This window comes from Panthera tigris, chromosome C2 (genome assembly GCF_018350195.1).
Source record: "Panthera tigris isolate Pti1 chromosome C2, P.tigris_Pti1_mat1.1, whole genome shotgun sequence".
Classification (NCBI taxonomy): Eukaryota; Metazoa; Chordata; class Mammalia; order Carnivora; family Felidae; genus Panthera; species Panthera tigris.
This window is the reverse complement of record NC_056668.1, coordinates 130151620-130165639: the sequence shown is the minus strand read 5'-3', so window position 1 is coordinate 130165639 and position 14020 is coordinate 130151620. Positions and strand designations below refer to the sequence as shown.

General features: G+C 41.7%; 1 long non-coding RNA gene across 2 annotated transcripts in view; it reads left to right on the top strand.

Moving 5' to 3' along the window:
- Positions 1–9798: 9798 nt before the first annotated feature.
- The window catches only part of LOC122242075, an 82541-nt gene continuing 78319 nt past the window's right edge, over positions 9799–14020 (top strand). For both annotated transcript variants that reach the window (XR_006222247.1, XR_006222248.1), the window contains exon 1: positions 9799–9987. This is a non-coding gene — a long non-coding RNA (uncharacterized LOC122242075). The remainder of the gene's footprint in view (positions 9988–14020) is intronic.

Below are 14020 nucleotides of genomic sequence, written 5' to 3'. Positions count from 1 at the left end.
AATATTCAAGCCTCAGCAGCAGTATCTCAAATGGCCAATTAAAAAAAAAGAAAAAAAATCACTTACAAATTAGGCCGTTCTCCAAAGGGTGTTTCGAAACATTTATTTGCTTAAGTGACTATAAAATTTGTAATGTGGTTAGGACTCAAATTAATGGGCTGGTGTAGCCCTGTGAGTTTATTTCACAGGCTCTACTTGGCCAGAACATTTTGCATCTATTTTTGTCATCCTAAAAGCCAACAGGCTATCAAGCCTTTTACAATTGCCAGTGGACCATACTCCTTCCTCCGGAGCGTCTGGAGGTATGCTTCAAACACTGTCACCCTAGGCTCCCATGAGATTGTGTGTGAGTGTGTGTGTGTGTGTGTGTGTGTGTGTGTGTGTGCACGTGCACATGTGTATCGTTATGTCCTCATTTGTGAACAGAATTGAGTGTCTACTATGTACTAGCTACTTAATCTAAATCTTTTTATTTACTCTGTATACTTTGGTTTCTCTTCGGATCGTATAAATCTTTCGCCTTTTACTAAATCATTTTATTTAATCTGCGGTCATTTTATTAAATCTGAGTTCCATTGTACAGCTAAGGAAACAGGCTTGGAGAGATTAAACAATTTTCCAGCAGCCATAGAGCTAAAAGTAGCAAAGCCTGAATTGAACTCAGGTCTGTATGTGGTCACAGTTTATGAGCTGACCCACCAAGCTTCCCTCCCTCACTGTCTCTATGGGACTTGAATTAAGTTATATTTTTCATTTTGCTTTCAGCTTTGCCTCCCTCCCTGTCCACCTCCTCCCTGCCAAACCCTATACTCACTGACTCAGTAAATATTTATTGAGCATCTCCTATATGCCAGACACGGTTTTTAAATGCTAGAAACAGAGTGGTGAACAAAATAGGCAAAAATGTCTACCCTCAGGAGCTTACATTTTAGTAAGACCAGTTCGGTTGCCTGTGTCCTGATCTCCCAGATTTCCACCCTCACTATCCTTTCCAATCCCAAGTGCTACTTGCCCTGAAGTATAACTAACATCTCAAATTCATCAGGGCAGTAGGAATTTGCTTTTATTCTTCTGATCCAAAATACTCTTTGTTCCTCCATTGTGTTGGCTTCAGGGAAGCGCCGGGGCCCTCAATCAGCTGTTTGCCCAGAGTCACCTGAGTATATGGGCATCAGGATGTCCAGAGACTCAAGAGAGGGCTGGTTGGACTTAAAGGGCATCACACGTTCAGTTTCCAAGGGAAAAGATTCCAAACTAGAGGTGTGCAGGCAAGAAGTCTGTTGAGAAGTGCTCTCAGACGCAAAATGGGCAGGGGGAAATGTTGAACCGCTGTGCAGCCACAACAGAAGCCAGTCCTACAGGGACTTCTGGAGCTGGAATGACCTTCAAAGCCATCTCTAAGTGGGGCAAAGTAGCCAGGCCTCTGTACCCCCACATCAGCCAGTCACTGGGTGCAGCTGCCCCTGGGAAGAAGTGTGGCTTGGGTGAGGCGGCCCTCTTCGGCCATGGCAGTTCCCAGAGAGGGTTTCACCCGAGTGTTTCCCACCAACACATCTAGAAGCTGGGAAGCACCCCACAGCGTCCACAGCAAGGAGCCTACTCAAGGTACGCTGAGAGTGACAGCTGCCTGATGGAGCATTCCTATGGACTCCTCGCCTCCAGGTATTACTTCAGCAGGGTTTTGCAGAAACGCAAAGACCTCACCAGCCTTAGAGTCACCAAAGAAACACTTCAGGAAAATTGCACAGAAAGCCTCAAAGGCAGAGGTGTAAGTTTGAGCCACCAAACTTAAGTAAGCAAGCTACTTCGCCCCACATGAGGCTCCCCATTTTGGTTATACAAGAAACATTTATGTGACTGGCTTCTATTATGATTTAGTTCCTTTTGTTCCTAAGGACTATGATATTGTTTTGCTTAGTTGTGGTTAACATTTATTGGGCCAAACTGGGCACCAGACTTCAAGTTACATAGATTATCTCGTTTAATCCATAAAACAACCCAATGAGACAGGTAGCACTCTGTCTCCGTTTAACAAAGGACAATATTGAGGCATAATGATGTTAGGGAACTTACACCACTAAGTGACAGAGCTGATATCTGAACGCAAGTCTACGTGGCATCAGAGACTGAGCCCTTACCATGTGTCTGCCCCATTTACAGGATTGGCCTGGGTCGTCTTTAAGTTTAGTGATTAAGTTATCCTCTTGGTGGGGGAAGGGGGGGGGTGCCTGGGTGGCTCGGTTGGTTAAACGTCTGACTCTTGATTTGGGCTCAGGCCATGATCCCAGGGTCATGGGACTGAACCCTGTGTTGGGCTCTGCGCTAAGCATGGAGCCTGCTTAAGATTCTCTCTCTCTCTCTCTCTCTCTCTCTCTCTCTCTCTCTCTCTGTCCCTCTCCCCTACATGCATACTCTCTGTCTCAAAAAAAATAAATAAAAAAAACAAAACAAAAAAGATATACCCTTGGATCATCTGTATACCATTGATTTAATTATCAAATCATTCAACAAACATACCATGTTCTAGACAGTGTTCAAGGCACTGGAGCTATGAGATATAAGACAGACACATTTATTGCTTTCATAATTTTACAGGATGGTGAGGGGCTTCAGAGAAACAAAAAGGCAGATACAAGACAGAAGAATAAGTGCTGAGATATGGAAATCCCTGTGTACTACAGGTGCACATGGGAGAGGTGCCGAGCTCAGTCATGGGGGTGGGGGAAGATGGTCAGTGGAAGCTCCATGGAAGGGGCATCTAAGCAGAAACCTAAAGCAATTATCCAGGTAATGTATGTATGTGTAGGAGTGGATCATGGGAGAACATTCCAAGAAGCAAAAGGATGCAAATGCCCAGAATGGGCCCAAGAGTTGGAAGAAATTCAGGATGTCTAGGGCCCCTGTTGGAGAGGTTGGATATGACAAGGGTTGCACTAAGACTGAGCAAAGCCCTACATCGTCAAGCCTTCCAAGCCAACATTGTAGAGACTGGGCTTTGCCCAAAGAGAAGTGGGGAAACCACTGAAGTGTAAAATAGGGCTACGTCACTGGATTTGCCTTTTATTTTGTCAATAAGTTTTTAGTTCATTTTCTTCCTAACAACTTTATTCAGATATAGTTGCATGCAAGAAGCTGCACGTATTTAAAGTATACATTTTGATAAGTATCCACCTATGTAATATGCTACTGAGACCGTAAACACTATGGAGGGAGCGATCCATCATCTCCAAATGTTTTCTCCTGTCCCTTTTCAGTCCTTCCTTTCTCCTCAACTCCTATCTCCAGGCAACCACTGATCTGCTTCTTGTCAGTAGGGATTAGTTTTTACTTTCTAGAGCTTTATATAAATGGAATCATAATTTATATATGTATGTAATATTTTAGCAAGACCATGGCAACTGCCCAGCAAAGAGTGGATAAAACAAAGGAGAGACTAGAGGCATCAGTCAGTGATTATTAGTGAGGAAGAGGCCTCAACGTGTTCACAGACATACTTCAGCTCTACAGAGGGGTCAGCATGCCGCTGAATGGCACTTCTCTCTTAGAAGGGGTGATGGGCAGTACAAGGAAACATGGTCGAGGACCAGAACTTTTTAAGGGAGAAGAAAAATATTACATTTTAGCCCTCTATTTTCTCCTCAAATGAAACCCAAGTTGAATCTTCTTTTAGATAATGACTCAGAAATTCTGCAAAGGGTTTAATAATAGCTCTTGATGATTCATAGGAATGTTTTACTCTGAAGTTGCTTGTCTTTGAGGAATGTTGATGCAAAACTTTTGCTCCTGGGAAGTATGGTGAAGGTCTAAGTACTTGCCACTTTGTGAAGTGGTTATGATAATAGTAATTAATAATTGTATTTCTCTCTCTGCTCTGCCAAAGCAGTTGGGCATTGCAAAAACACTTTAGAATAAAGCAATAAATAGATAAGTAGCTAAAGACTTTAATTAAGCCGCTTAAAATAAAGTACCATTTCATTCTTTTTTTTTTTTTTTTTTTAATCCCCAGTGTCTACAAACTTTAAAAATACAGTGTTTGAACTAATTGCTCGGGTAATACCAAAGATTATCTTTTGCAAAAGTATATTTTTAGACAGATATAAAACTCCAGGATTCTAAAGTGCATTTGATAGCAATGCTTCAGTTTGAGGCAAAAACCCTTTCTAAACGATAGACCCAAGAAGGTCCTCAGTTCCAGGCCTGGCCTGCCATCAGCTAGCTGTGACGTACAGCAAGTTGCTTACTCTCTGGGTCTCAGTTTACTTACCTGTCATATGAGATCACTGGAATATATCTCTAAGACTCTTTCCTTCTCTGGGATTCTTTACTATCTACAAATGCACAAGAGTATCCTTACCCTAAATACAGCGAATAATTTTTATGAGTTGCCCACATTAATATCTTTTTTTTTATGTCTTCTCTAACACTTTATTATAAAACTTTTCAAACATCCAGAGAAGTTGAAAGAATGACACAGGCAACAGCCACTTAGATTCTATGTACCCACCACCTACATGCTACCATTAACATATTCCTTCACCTGCTGTACCGCAGTTTGATTCACCTACCTGTTCCTTTGTCTGTCCTGCATCCCATCACATGTTTTTGAGGTAACTTGAAGTGGGTTGCAGATGCCAGTATAGCTCACCCTTAAACTTTTCAGCAAGCACAGTATTAACTAGAGTTTCAATATCTGTTTATTTATTTACTTATTTATTTATTTTTAAGATAAAGCTAATGTACTGTGTTGGGGTGCCTGGGTGGGTGGCTCAGTTGTTTGAACATCTGACTCTTGATTTCAGCTCAGGTCATGATCTCACGGTAGTGAGACGGAGCCCTGTGTTGGGTGGGCTCTGTGGAGCCTGCTTGGGATATTCCCTGTCCCTCTGTCTCTCCCCTCTCCCCCCGTTTGCACTCTCTCTCTCAAAAATAAACATAAATAATAAATAAATAATAAGCTAATGTACTGTGAGACGCACTAATCTTAGGTGGCAAGTGCATATGCCTGTGTAACCCAAGCCTCTATCAGGATAAAGAACAGGACCATCACCCCAGAAAGTTGCCTCATGTACCTTCCAGCCAACCCCCCCCCCCATCCCTACCACCCTATCCCCATGGACTCATTTCAGATGTTTCAAACTTCATATAAATGGAATAACACAAGTATATTCTCTTTCGTGTGTGGCGTTCACTCAGCATGTGTTTGACATTCATCCGTGTGGGTGCGTGGAGTCCATATTCTTTCCTTTTTATTCACAAGTAAAGTCTACTGTATGAATATACTGCAGTCTGTTTAACTCTTCTTCTGTTGATGACACCAGGCCATTCCACTCTTCTGTCCACTCATGAGATCTACCCTTTCTGATCTGTTGCACACGTCAACAGATCCATTCTGGGAAAATTATGTGTAGAGTGCTTTGGTCTATCAAACCCATTGGTTTATCTGGCTTAGGCCAGAGTTTCTGGAGAAGTGCTCACACGTAGGTGAGCCACAAATGGGATACAGATGGTGGCCTTGTCGATGCTGTCAGTCATCAGGGCCACTGGGCTAGGACAAGGGAAGCTAGAGGCCAGAGCCACTGCACAGCCACCTCAGGATCTGAAGTTACCTCATCTACTATACTAATATCATTTTACTGAGTGCCATGATGTGAAAACCCCTGGAAACCCCTGAATTAGGCTTACAAAATAAGAGATACGTCCCCCCACCAAAAAAGACATTGAGATGCCATGGAATTTCACTTGAGGTGTGAGTGAAACTTAGACACGTGCACATGCACTGTACATTGGAAGAAAAACTTCCGAATGACATGGAAACTGGCCTAAAACTATATTATAGTGATTCAGAAGGAAAGCCTGAGAGAGGCCTAGCAACTTTCGTGGGGCAAATGGCAGAGGCAACAAGAGCTTTCCTCTCCTTACTTCCGAATGCGGCTAAAACAGAAACAGCCAGCAAGTTCCAAAGGACGTTTACAGGAGCAGAGTCCACCTTTTTTGGGTCCCCTTTCTCACCTCATGACACGTCTCTCCTGTTTATAAACAACTGGGGCCATTTCCAACTTTGGGATCTAGAGATTGAAGGTCTGCTCTCAATTCTTCCAGTAGCCAACAGTGCAACTCTGGCAAGGTATTTTTAAAGAAAGGAATAAAAACTCCTATAAAAATGTGGACGCTGCCCGTTTCCCAAAATGGATTTTGAGGCAACTTTGGAGAAAACCTTTTTTTTCCCAGCATAATTATGAGATCTTCTGGATGTTCTTTCTTTTCAAATGACAACAGTCACAGAGAATGTGACATTACACAGCTGCCAACATCCAGACACTGAGCCAACATTTTTATTTTACAGGTATGAAAACCAGGGTCCAGACAGCTACAGCTACCTCGGCAAGTTGCAAAGCTACTTTGAACTAATGAGTCCAGAACACAGGTCTACTTGGAACATTTGCATTCATTCCTGTCTCTCCCCACCCTTGCCCTGGTTTAAATAGCATTCGTAATGTCTTTTCTATCTTTGTTTTTGGCTGCCCAGCACATGAAATCTTTCTTATTTGGGGGAGCCCCCCCATTTTATGGCCACCTCCCTGACAGAAGCCAAGAGTGCTAGGCAGAGGCCTTTCTCTCTCAGACTTCCTTGAAGCTAGGGCCCAGACACGTGACCTAGGCTCTGCCAATCTGATACACCTAGGCGGGACTTCCACTCAGGAATAGAAAGGAAGCAATTGTTCCCAGACAACAGATGTTGGAATCGGTGGCTTCTCTATCAGAACCAGTAGTGAGACATCATTTGGGGTCTCCTCTCTTAGTCTTGAACCTGTTCCCCCAGATATCTCAACATTTTTGTGAAGCCACCAGTGTCTAGTAAATTCCTTAGCCAGTGTCTTCTACCGCTTGCGGTGAAGACATCTGACAAGTTCAGCTAATAATATCAATTACCATGTGCTAGGAATTGTTCTAAGTACTTTACCTGGATGAACTTACCTATACCTTACAATAACCCCATGAGGTAGGTTTCATGATCAATCCCATTTTACTGGTGAGGTAGCTGAGACACAATGGAGAAAGTAGTTTGAGGTTAAGTAATGCGCCCAAAATTATTAGCAATGAGTAACAAGGCCAGGATTTGAACTGGGTTGTCTGACTCTAAATCTGAACTCTTACACATACTGCTTCTTGACAATTTTTTTTTTACTGATTACATAAATAACTGTTCTTCATGGAAACATTCAAACACTATGGAATAGTAGGAGGAAAAAAATACAAATGAACTGCAACTCTACTGCTTATAGAAAATCATTGTCTATAGCTATATTATTTAAATTCAATTAAAATTAAATGAAATTAAAGATTTAGGGGCGCCTGGGTGGCTCAGTTGGTTAGGGGTCTGACTTCGGCTCAGGTCATGATCTCACGGTTTGTGGGTTTGAGCCCCACGTCAGGCTCTGTGCTGACAGCTCAGAGCCTGGAGCCTGCTTTGGATTCTCTGTCTCCCTCTCTCTCTGCCCCTCCCCTGCTTGCACTCTGTCTCTTTCAAAAATAAACATTTAAAGAAATTAAAAAATAAAGATTTAGTTTCTCAGTCACACTAACCACATTTCTGTTTTTATTATTATTATTGTTATTAAAGTTTACTTATTTTGAGAGAGAGCATGAGCAGGGGAGGGGCAGAGAGAAAGGGAGAGAAAATCCTAAGCAGATTCTGTGCCATTTGTGTGGAGCCTGATGCGGGGTTTGATCTTTCGACTATGAGATCATGCTCCGAGTCTAAATGAAGAGTCAGATACTGAACCCATTGAGTCACTAACCACACTTCAAGTGCTCAATAGCCACATGTGTCTACTGGGTACTGTTTTGGATAGCACAGATAGAAAACATTTCTATCATGTGGAAAGTTCTAATGGACAGCACTGAATAGTTTGGTGGCCTTTCTTCATAGATCCCTGGGACAACAAACAAATACATGCAATGTTATATAATGGAATATTGTGCTTGCTGTTTTTTATTGTGGGACTCTTTTGTTATTCTCTCTTACCTAGTGCATACTTTTTCTTGCTTTGACCCTTCACCTCTTTTCTCCTAATAAGGGAGATGTGTATGAATCCTATGCCTTTCTCTTGGCTCCTAGAATCATACCCATGTGCAGAGGGTCTTGATGGTGGTGAACAATTTTAGCCCTCTTGAATTTTTCAGTTAATAAAACATCATGAAAACAGATGTAGCTTATTAGTGGCCATGTGGAACTCCATGGTTCAGATATATGACAATGTTTTGATGTGCATTCAGCTGTTTTTCATTTTTCCCTTCCACAAACAATCCCCAATAAATGTTGTTGCCCATAGCTGCTTAAGAATTAGGACTTTTATTTCTATAGAACTGATTCTTGGGAGTAAGATTATTGAATTAAAAGGTATGTTTATGTTTAATATTCATAGCTATCGCCCAATGATCCCCATTTCCTCCAGCAACACATGAGTATATTCTGCCTTCTCCTCTCCCCCTCTGTTTCTCTCCTACCCCCCAGACACCCCAAATCCTGGCCAGCATTAGATGCTATCATACCTCTGGATTTTTCCAGAATTATGCTTGAAAATCGGCATCCATAGAGCAGCATACCAAGAGTAGATGGTGAGAGCAGTTGCCCAAGGTAAAGCAATACAAGGTTGCATTGTATATAGAGGATATAAAAACAATAAACTGACTAAAAGTCAACTTGCTTTTTATTGTCATCACACACAGGTCATGCTAACAACACTGCTCCCCTCAAAAGTCTCTCACTGTCCTAAATTCTAAGATAGTGCTGTGACTGAGTTTTAATAATGTGTAAGTTTCACATCCTAGTTATGTGACTGGCCTCAAACACACATGGATTCAGCCACAGGTTTGCTTCAAAAGTAAATTAAAATGGTTCTGGGTAATTCTAGCTCACTTCAGATGCGGCTTGTGTCTCCAACCCCTGTGGGACTACACATTCCTGTGCTTACACGGGGGATTCAGAATAAGCCAGGATAGGTGGACACAATTTTTCTTTTTTGAGATTAAAAAGACACAAACATCTTTTCAAACAGAATCAGTCTTGAACAATGTATTCTTGAAGCACCCACCTTTAAACCTGTTCCTTGTGGAGAAAACCGTGAACAATATGACAAATACCAAAGAAGTAAAGAAAAAGACAATCCCATAAAAAATTTAGCCAAATTTTGGGACAGCTGGGTGGCTCAGTCGGTTAAGCATCCAGCTTCGGTTCAAGTCATGATCTCATAGTCTGTGAGTTTGAGCCCCTCATCAGATTCTGTGCTGACAGCTTAGAGCCTGAGGCCTGCTTCGGAATCTCTCTCTCTCTCTCTGCCCCTCCCCTGCTCATGCTGTGTGTGTGTCTCTCTCTCAAAAATAAACATTAAAAAAAAATTTTTTTTTTAAGGAAATTAAGTCCAATTTTGAAGAGGAATGCCAGGAAAATGACAAAAGGTGCTGCTCTTACATTGCCAGAAGAAACCCAAACACAATCTTTGAATATCTTTGATTTTGTAACAAATCCCATGCCCTCCGAGCCTAAATTTTCTCATCTGCCAAGTAGGGACAATTGTACTTAAACTCACAGGATTAATGTAGGGATTAAATGAGTTAATGTCTAACAAAGTAGACTAGAAGTTCCAAAATTATTGCAAGGTTTGACCTATGGATCCTATTTCCCCTTCCCCACCCCCTGACTTTTTTCTAAAATTTGAATTAGTTCCAATTTTTAAACATCGAGTGTTCTCACACTTAAAAAAAAAAACTACATTTCTGGCACCTCTTAGAAAACCGGAATCTTTAGCAATACTGTGGCCACCTTGTCCCGGGCTCGTCAGGGGCTGGGCTTGGCATTGGGCTGTACCTCCCAGGCAGACGGTGTCCCTTGTTCTCCAGGCTCCCCTGTTGCCTGGCAACAGCGTTGGCTGCCGCGTATTTTCTGACCATGGCAGCTCCACTCACCCACTTTACCTGCCGGCCCAGGTAGGCCTTTGAGCTGGGGACTCGTGCCCTGACATTTAGCGTCATTCCACTGTGCACTGGCTTCTCCTCGGGGTCAGGTCTGGTCGCGTTAGCCACACAGAGGTGGCAAGGCTCGATAAAGACGGAGATGAAGGCTATCTTTCTCTGGGAGATTTGCGTTCCGATGGGATTTAGGGGCAAGCCTGTCCTAATCCTGTCACTCTGACCCTGAACAACCCCAGTAATGAGGTGAGGACTTTTTTGCAATCTGGGCAAGCTTTTACCTCCACACTATTTCACGGTTTTCTCTCCATCTCCTATCGTTGCAACCCTAGTTCAAGCCACCATCATTGCCCAGATTCTCATGAGACCAGGAAAAAGCCTTAACATAACTTGGTCTTATTTTCCTAAGTCCTTTCTTTTTTTAATTTTTTACATCTAGTAATTTATTCCAATCACCTTTTTTTTTTTTTTTTTTTTTTTTTTACTGAGGTATAACTGCCATAACATATATCAGTTTCAGGTCTTTATTTCCAGTGGATAGTGTTTATTTTTAAATTAATTCTTCAAACTTTAGAGGTAATGAATTCACATTTTATGGCTTTTTAACATTTTCATTTGTATCTATGAGAGCATTTTTTCAAAAAAGAGCTCTTACTATTTTCCAAACTTGAGTGATAAACCATCTCCCAAACCCACAGCTAAAGAAGTCTATTCTTTTTCTTCTAAGAACATATTCCCCCTAAAAATACTTGATTAATTTAATAAACATAAAACATTTTGCTAAGGGATTTCACAATTTATTGACTGATTTCAATTTTGCCCTTCTTATCAAGTATTTTTCTTCATAAATGTTCAAACTTGGGTTTTTTGTTTTTTGTTTTTTGTTTTTTTTGGCAGTGGTGGTTTTTTACTTGTGGCTATTGTTTTGCTTACTTTTAACCCATATTTTCTTTACGTCTGAAAAGGAGAAAATGATCCGGAGAGATCAAGGGCCATCACTGGTCTTATGATGTGCTCATTCTTTCTCTTTCAATTTTTCACTCTATGTCAATAGTTTCTGCTTACCTCTCTTCTTGTTTGGATTTTTAGGTGTCAAACTTCGGTTTCTTAGTTTATACACTCTAAACTTCTGAAGGAAAAAAATGACTCTATCCAATTGTATCTACATCAGTTTTCTACAACTTAAGTTGTCCCTTTGAGCTGCTGAGTCAAAATATTCCGGTGGGGAGGGGAGGAGAGCAACTTCTATTCATCTTTTTCCTTGCATGGAGAAGGGCCAAATGCATTGCTAGTTATTATAGCTTTATTGGGGGTTCCATAGGATATTTTACAAAGATGATCATGTTGCATGCAGGTAAAATGGCTTTCTTTTTAATCGATTCCTTTGATTTCCTTTGCTTACCATATTGTACTGGCTGGTATCTTTTTAAAGAGTGGTGTTGACCAGCATTCTTATCAAAACTAGAACAAGCAATCCTAAAATTCATATGGAAGCACAAAAGGCCCCGAATAGCCAAAGTAATTTTGAAGAAGAAGACCAAAGCAGGAGGCATCACAATCCCAGACTTTAGCCTCTACTACAAAGCTGTAATCATCAAGACAGCATGGTATTGGCATAAAAACAGACACATAGACCAATGGAATAGAATAGAAACCCCAGAACTAGACCCACAAACATATGGCCAACTCATCTTTGACAAAGCAGGAAAGAACATCCAATGGAAAAAAGACAGTCTCTTTAACAAATGGTGCTGGGAGAACTGGACAGCAACATGCAGAAGGTTGAAACTAGACCACTTTCTCACACCAGTCACAAAAATAAACTCAAAATGGATAAAGGACCTGAATGTGAGACAGGAAACCATCAAAACCTTAGAGGAGAAAGCAGGAAAAGACCTCTCTGACCTCAGCTGTAGCAATCTCTTACTCGGCACATCCCCAAAGGCAAGGGAATTAAAAGCAAAAGTGAATTACTGGGACCTTATGAAGATAAAAAGCTTCTGCACAGCAAAGGAAACAACCAACAAAACTAAAAGGCAACCAACGGAATGGGAAAAGATATTTGCAAATGACACATCGGACAAAGGGCTAGTATCCAAAATCTATAAAGAGCTCACCAAACTCCACACCCGAAAAACAAATAACCCAGTGAAGAAATGGGCAGAAAACATGAATAGACACTTCTCTAAAGAAGACATCCGGATGGCCAACAGGCACATGAAAAGATGTTCAACGTCGCTCCTTATCAGGGAAATACAAATCAAAACCACACTCAGATACCACCTCACGCCAGTCAGAGTGGCCAAAATGAAGAAATCAGGAGACTATAGATGCTGGAGAGGATGTGGAGAAACAGGAACCCTCTTGCACTGTTGGTGGGAATGCAAATTGGTGCAGCCGCTCTGGAAAGCAGTGTGGAGGTTCCTCAGAAAATTAAAAATAGACCTACCCTATGACCCAGCAATAACACTGCTAGGAATTTATCCAAGGGATACAGGAGTACTGATGCATAGGGGCACTTGTACCCCAATGTTTATAGCAGCACTCTCAACAATAGCCAAATGATGGAAAGAGCCTAAATGTCCATCAACTGATGAATGGATAAAGAAATTGTGGTTTATATACACAATGGAATACTACGTGGCAATGAGAAAAAATGAAATATGGCCTTTTGTAGCAACGTGGATGGAACTGGAGAGTGTGATGCTAAGTGAAATAAGCCATACAGAGAAAGACAGATACCATATGGTTTCACTCTTATGTGGATCCTGAGAAACGTAACAGAAACCCATGGGGGAGGGGAAGGAAAAAAAAAAAAAAAAGAGGTTAGAGTGGGAGAGAGCCAAAGCATAAGAGACTGTTAAAAACTGAGAACAAACTGAGGGTTGATGGGGGGTGGGAGGGAGGGCAGGGTGGGTGATGGGTATTGAGGAGGGCACCTTTTGGGATGAGCACTGGGTGTTGTATGGAAACCAATTTGACAGTAAATTTCATATATTAAAAAATAAAAAATAAAAAAAAATAAAAACAAATAAATAAATAAATAAATAAAAAGAGTGGTGTTGAGATTTGCTGACAAAGCAAATTCCAACACTAGGCCTCATCAGGAGTTATGCAGTTCTGGAAGTATCTGGAAGTCTGAGATAAGGGTGCCAGCATGCTTGGGCACTGGTTGAGGGCCCTCTAACTGGCTTGCAGACTGCTGACTTCTTGTATCTTCTCATGGCAGAGAGCAGACAGAGCCACGAGTGTTGCTGGTTGTCTCTGCTGGCTTATTTTATAGTTTTAAAATTCAAGGGTCATACAGACAAATCATTGTGTGGAAAACTAGGGGTTGTAGAGGACACTTTTAGGCAACAGGCTTGAGCAATGGAACCCTGAGTACGGTAAAAGGGCTCACAGTGACCACTAGGCTGAATGAAAACAGGTTCGTTATGGCGACCCACTTCAAAATAGCCATATGCCCTTGCTGACCAATTGGTTACTTAAACCCAGGAACAGTTAACAAAAAAGGAAAATTCCACTCATTACCATACCTCCTCACTGCCCCCTACCCCCCGCCTCCACTGCCTTATGGCAGACAGTCTCTCCTTTGCTGTCCTGCCTAATGCTCCCTTGTAGTGCATTCAATAAACGTCTATCTCCTTTGTTCTGCTTTGGATGAATTCTCACTGCCTGCAATGCTGTCTTCCACCTGATCTGTTCATCCCACAGGGATTAGGCTGAGATATAGTGATAATTGTACACAAATTAGCAAGCTGAAGACAAAATATCACAGGCATTGGCTTCAAAGCATTAAGGAAAGTTGGGGAAAAACCTGGATGGAGATTGCCCAAAGTTTGGAGCTAATGGTCTACAAACCCCTGTCTTGCCTCTATTGGACTCCCTGGATGAGCAAGGAATTATGAACTTGCCATTTTGAAATCTAGCTACTGGAAAGTCATTCTGGGGTTAACCCTCAATAACAGGAAAGAACAGTGCAAGGCCTGACTGTCTCAGGGCACACTATATGGTTACCAAGCTGACAAAGTCCCCTACCTTCTGTCTCTGC